The following is a 6,928-nucleotide window of genomic DNA, read 5'->3' on the forward strand; positions in this document are numbered from 1 at the left end:
TTTCTTGATGGCATATACAAGTAGGCGCTGGGGTCGTTTGGTCCCCCCGTTCGGTTCATGTGTAATTTTTGGATGCTTAGTGAGGGAAAGGTTAATGAGGGTCTATCAAATAATATAATCGAGCTAAAACTATTATACATATATTTTTTTAAAGGAATAACCCGCTAAGCCTCTATTTTGAGGCTTGTCAGCAAAGGGGATAGAGGGGATATGGAAGGAGGTATTGAAAAATACACCACAACACCCAGACCAATTGAGAAAAATCTTTCTTGGATTCTTTTCTTGCAACTGGCGGGAATCGAACCCGCGACGCCAGTTTCACAGATAGACGTCTAACCAACTGCGCCACGGCGCCTGTCAATATTTTAATCCGTGTCCGCTCCCTAGTTATAGCATATGATGTCCACAAAGATCCTCCAACCATATCTGTTGACTGCTAGCTCCTGTGCATCCTCCCAAGTCAGGTTCGCGTCCCGTATTTCTGACGCGAAATGCTAACAAACAGTCAGCAGTGGACGTCGAGAACTTGATGGCTTGTAATGTAGGCAAGCGTGGTTGAGGCTCTCAGGAGGCATCCGCAGCACATGGCCAAGCCAACCGTATCGCCTCCGCCTGATGACAGTTTGGAGTTTGCTGCGTCCGTTCTCTTATTACCTCATTCATTACAAAGTCAAACCAACGCACGAACACCCAAGATTTTTCTGAGCCACTATTCTCATAACTTTTTGCCGTTTTGGGCCCTAGTGAGGTGCCACGATTCGCGTCCGTAGAGGAGAATAGGTGTTATATATTTTTTTAATTCCTGCGAAAATTGTTATTGGCATTTGTCACGCCCCTAATACGTCACGATTCGTTTTTTTGCGAACAAAATTTCGAGTTTAGACGCGTTGAAAATGTTGCAGCAAGATTATTTTGTCACAATTTCGTTTCGTAAGTTCGTTCGTTCATATATCCATCTCACTCAAACGCAATCCAAATCGTATTTCGCACTCGTTCTCCCCTCATACGATACGAATGTATTTACGAAACGATTTATTTATATGTATACTTAAATAGGGAAATGTTAAGTAATAATTTAAATCGTATTGGCAATAGATCAGGGCTGGTATTCCAAATGAAATTATAGCGCGGTATAGCGCGTTTTTACGTACTAAATACGCATTAAAGCGCGCTGTAAACGCATTCGGAATACCAGCCCTGATAGTGTACTGTCAGTTCCAGGATGCAGAACTAAGTTTGCACAAAGGCACTCCTTACATGTTGGTCCAAGATCCTTCAATCTTCTAACTAAGGAAGTACAAAACATTAAATCACTGGTACAGTTTAAAGTAGGTTTGAGGTCTTGGATTAGTGTGGAAGGAACAGATAGACACCTTTAAAAAAAAATGTAAAAATGCATTTGTTAATTTCGTTTGTTTTTTTTTTTCGTTTCTTTTATTTTTCTTTTCATGGTCATGTCATACCATATTTATATGCTATAAACTTATTAATAATTAAAAAAGGAATGGCCCACGCTCAGATGCTGAAGTCTTTGCGGGTATTTTTTTCAATTTATGTTATAGCTTAATTTTCAGATGTATTTTTCTAAAGTGTATTTTTGTAATTATTATTCTAAGTATTTTTTTTTTATTATTTATAAATTTATTGCAAAAAATAATAAACATACTTAATAACAGTGAATCTATATAAAACCGATTAATTGGAAAATGAAAACGGAGTGTTCTCTGTTTATGATAGTCTCCATCTAACATGGCACAGCCTGTTCTAAGATGGAGATTTTCTATCTTTAGAGCATAAGTAGTTCTATACTAATAAAACAATAACATAAAAAAGAAAAACTAAAATTACTTAATTATAAATGCCTAGCTAATCAAATGTAAGAAATTAAAAATCGTTATTATACAAATATAAAGTATATATATGTGCCAAGAATACATGCAATTACACTGGCTCAGTACCAGGCATAGAAGAAACATTCACATTCTATCACTTCTTCACAATATTTTAAATAATCCCACTTCGCCTGTTTATCTGAGAGAGCTCATCCAACCTCTTTCACAACACGGACTATCTCTTCGTTCTAGTAACGAAAGAACCCTTTTAATACCCTGTCATCGCTCTAATTTTCTTGCCTCCTCGTTCACAGTAGTGGGCACTCGATTGTGGAATAATCTACCCACTAATGTTAGAGACGCCCCTTTTTCTTTATTTACATTTAAGTCAAGATTGACATGTCACTATCATAATATTTAAATTGTTCCCATATCCTTCTTCTTTCCTTCCCATCCCTTCTCCTCTCTTCATAGTATAGTGTTAATTTTTTTTTGATATTTATTTATTTTTGTTAATCTTTGCTTTTAATTTTTGTATAAAATTGTAAGATTTAATATGTCCATGTATTTATAATTTTCTCAAACTGAACGGTTTGGGTAGGTAGGAAGAAATTGCCTTAAGGCTATATGCCCGCCCTTATATGTATATTTATTGTATATGTATATAAAGTGTCAAATAAATAAATAAATAAATGTTATTGAAACATAAATAATATAGTATAATATATAATAAAACAAATATAAAGCAATGAAATACATTAAAATATAAATATGCAATATGTGTAGTAAATATAGGTATGGAAAAATAAACAAATAAAAATATTGAAAAAATTACAGATATAGCGAACAAGAGAATTTTATTGGTACAACGCGTTCACTGAAGAAAATATCGACCAAGCGAAGAAATGAGAGCTTGAAAACCTCAGATTTACACTTCCCATCCTCCCGCTTTTGACGCGTACAGCGTACAGCGTACAGCGTGCAGGCGACAGGGACAGGGGTCGCGTTTTGCGCTCGTGCTTGTGCTGTACGACGGGTGACGGTGTCCGGACAATAACGGGTTAATCGCACCGCGGCCCCTGACCTACGCGGGTCCAGGTCCGCGGACCGACCCGACCGCCCGACCGCCCGACCAGACAGCGGACGGAGCCGCAGTGAAAGTATTACCGTCCGGAGCCGGTTTGCGGGTAATGGGACACCCGACACTCGGCGTAGTATGCAGTATGCCCCAGACGCCATGCGCCGCGAGCCACATGGTACTGGGTGCTGGTTCGGGCGACGGGCGTACGTCGCGCAACACCTGATACTGACGCTGTCATGTCATGCCTCATGCCGGAGGCAGTTTGTGTAATCGACTACCCACTGCCTTAACTCTGCTGGAAATGTGTTGAGGCTGTATTATACGAATCGGAAAACTGCTCGGATTTTGAGTCAAAATATTGGGTCGTGTAATACGCATTTTATGAAAATTATGAATTTAAGAAGATGCTCTAATTTAGATCTACTCCAAGACCTCGTTTTAAACAATCGATTTAAAAAAATAATAATCTTACATTTTATAATAGGTATATATAAATTACAAACACACCTGTTGTAATTTGTTAATAGTATGTTTGTAATTTATGTATACCTATTGTAAAATGTAAGAAAAAAAAATATAAAATCGATTGTGTAAAACGAGGTTTTGGAGTAGATCTAAATTAGAGCATTTTCTATATATATCGGTATTCTCTTTATAGAATACCTTATAGAAGAGAATATGGAAATGATTCCTGGAAGTCAGTTTTTTGTAAAGTTGTTTGGTTGTATAAAGTTACAACTCCTTTACAAACTTTAATATTGTTATAATATGATGGCAGGAAAGTTTGTTTTTGGCAATATTTTCGTTTAAACTTATTGCAACAGAGAAGAAAAACATTTTTGAGAAGGGAATATGGAAGTCTAGGCATTTACAGGGCTTATGACCTGTCATTGGCTGGTTTATGTGGCCACTTTACGCACTGCGAAACATTCGAGATTCGGAAGCAAGAATTTTAAATAGGACTATAAGGTCGGATTTATTTCGACGGTCTTGAAGAGAAGATATATTAAAGGTAGTTTCTAACTCATTATACGTATATAGGTCTCAGGATAAGCCCAACCTCAAGCCTATCTTTCTTAAAAATCGATGTTGAACTGATTCAATATTCTGGATGTAAACATAATATGGAGACCAGATAACAGAGGAATACTCTAGGTGCAGGCGAACTAGGGAAGAGAAGAGAGTTTTAAGGGTATTGATATTTTTTAAGTCAGCTGTGCTTCTATTAATAAATCCCAAAAGTTTTAAATGAGTTTCAATATGATAAGTGAAAATTCTCCATTCTGATAAAATTTCTGACCAATTTCTTGTTTTGTTTTCTAAAGCCATGTAATACGACCGTTATTAATAACACAGTCTGTCGCAACTTCATCATAGGTTTTTGGATGCCGATTAACTTAATACCACGTCTGGGTTTTGAATTTAAGATGGCGACAGAGACAGGCGAATCGATGATTTCAAAATTACAACGATCTAGGTCTGTCAAATGTGGTAGCATTTATCCAAGCTTCTAAGTAATAATTATTATTAATTGTATCGTTAATATAAATTTTATATTTGAAGCACTAACTTCGTGGTTATTCATTGTAATAAAATAAATAAAACAACTTTGTTTTTAACCACTATTTTTTTTTCCACCGACTGGTTTCAAAGCAAACAAGCTTCTTCTTCAAGGTTTACGTAACTAATTAATTATTTCCTATTTTATTTATCTATGTTTACTAAATACTACACGTGGAGCTAATAAATCAATTTTTTTTTTTCCCTGAAAGGGTTGTAATTTAAGATGAATACTTAAAATAAAAAGACTTGATTTATTAGCTCCACGTAGGGTATTTAATAAATATGTAATAAATAAAATAGGAAATAATTCATTAGTTATGTAAACCTTGACGAAGCAGCTCGTTTGCTTCGAAACCGGCCGGTGAAAATAAATAGTGGTTAAGAACAAAGTTGTTTTATTTATTTTATGGTATCGTTAACATTCAGATATATTTCTCTAACAAACGATTCATTCATCCCCAGTTTCAATATGGAAATATTTAAGAGTTTACGGAAGACGGGAAAAAGAAAGCAAAAAGCGTATTGCAAAATACAGATTTTATGGAAACTGGAAAATAACATGTCTTTAACACATAATTATTTAATATTTAGAATATGACGCAATTTATTTATTTTTTTACACAAGAGATAGAAAATTAAATTTTATCGATAAAATAGGTATCCTCAGAGTAATAATGCGTAACCTAGAGAGAAGCCCTATCACTATGTTTCATAGAACGCAAGCGATGTTGGTTTGTTGGTTAGCAACCAATTGGTGGCCATTGTTTTATTTGACAACATAAACATAACGGTTCGATCGGATGATTTTGTAGCTGTGCTTGGCTTTGTTTGTAAATAACTTGGATATTTACGTTATAATAAATAAAAACCGACTATGGTAAATTGCAGTATGTTTGGTTACAGCAGTAGGAGCGTCAAAGGAGTCAGTTTCTACAGGTAATTAATTTAGAATATTTTCCTTTGATTTACATTGATTTTTGGCATTTATCCCGACATGTGTATTATATTTTTTCTCAATTTGAGAGATACATTTGTGAAATAAAGTATGTTTACTGTTGATAATGACAGTTGATTACGGGCAATATGTCGGGGCCGCACTAGGCATCTATATAAAAAAAATCGTTTTTTATCGAGTAGAGGTCGATTCAAATTTTACTGTAAAATAGCAATGTTAACCTTGAAATCGCATCTAAAATGACGTGTCCAAATTTCAGGCCGCTACGACTCGCCACTTCGGAGATGTGACGGACAAACAAACAAACTCAACCCAGGACTTTGGTTCCATGGAGTTGGGATGTATGTCTCAATAAATGTAACAAAGGTATATTGTGAATAAAATGAATAAATAAAAAATAAAAAAACACACATGTATTTTCAGTTTTATAAAATAAATATAGGCGAACTATATAAAAATAAATTGGAATAACCCTGCAATCATAAATACACAGGTACATATTAAAAAAATATTTACAATGCAAATTAATATCCATTTGGCAATTCTCGACCTGAGTACGGCCCATTGTTTTGCTGCGAACTGTAGCTAACTTAATACCCAATAGTCATATAATTATGTTCTTACGTTTGGGCTCCTCTATACCTTGGCGCATTATTACTCTGAGGTATTATCAGACGGATTAAATTTAAATAATCAGATATAGATGAAAATATACAAACAGACATTCGTTCCAACTAGCACACAAATGTTATTTTACTTTAACATTCAGTTCGAATGAGACAAATCGTTTTAGGAATAAAAACACTACAGTCGGGAATAGAAATGTTGAAACACGGGTTATCTAAATTTAAACCCGGAATCAAACATCAACCTCTTGAAATTTAAAATAGATAATGTAATAATATTTAATGTCTCGTATAAATTATTGAAGCATTTTATGTTTACTGTTGCATAAGTTTAATAAAGAATTAAATAGTATGGGGCCCCGGTATCTGTAATAGCCAAGTGCTCAATCCTCAATAGAGACGAGTAGTTTCACTTTCAGATTCGGCCTTGGCATTACCGGGGATTGATATAGAATAAGGGAATTTAATGGGTTTATATTTTTATAATTATTGTTTGTTTATTTCAATGTGTTCATTTTTGCGTGTTGCGCGCCGCGCGGCATACTGTCCACAGTGTCCACTGAGCCCGCGCGCGGGTGAGCGCCGCTATTTACGTGGACGGCCGTCGGACAGAGTGAGAGAACTTTTTTTTGTATTAAAATGACACAGAGACATGCATATTTTATAGGCCCAAAATGTTTTAATTCTTTTTTTACTGATAATATTTAATTGATTCCAAACTTTCAAAATATTTCTCCTTTTAAAAAACACTCACTATCCTGGATCCAAACTAAAGATATGAACTCTTTTTTTCTTTATATTTTTTTATTTCCTTTTTAAATTATTATAAAACAAATACTATGTAATCTTTAACATAATATTTTCTCTTTCT

The sequence above is a fragment of the Micrasema longulum genome, unplaced genomic scaffold, assembly GCF_059751315.1.
Source record: "Micrasema longulum isolate JH-2025_06_02 unplaced genomic scaffold, ASM5975131v1 h1tg001708l, whole genome shotgun sequence".
In the NCBI taxonomy this organism is placed as follows: domain Eukaryota; kingdom Metazoa; phylum Arthropoda; class Insecta; order Trichoptera; family Brachycentridae; genus Micrasema; species Micrasema longulum.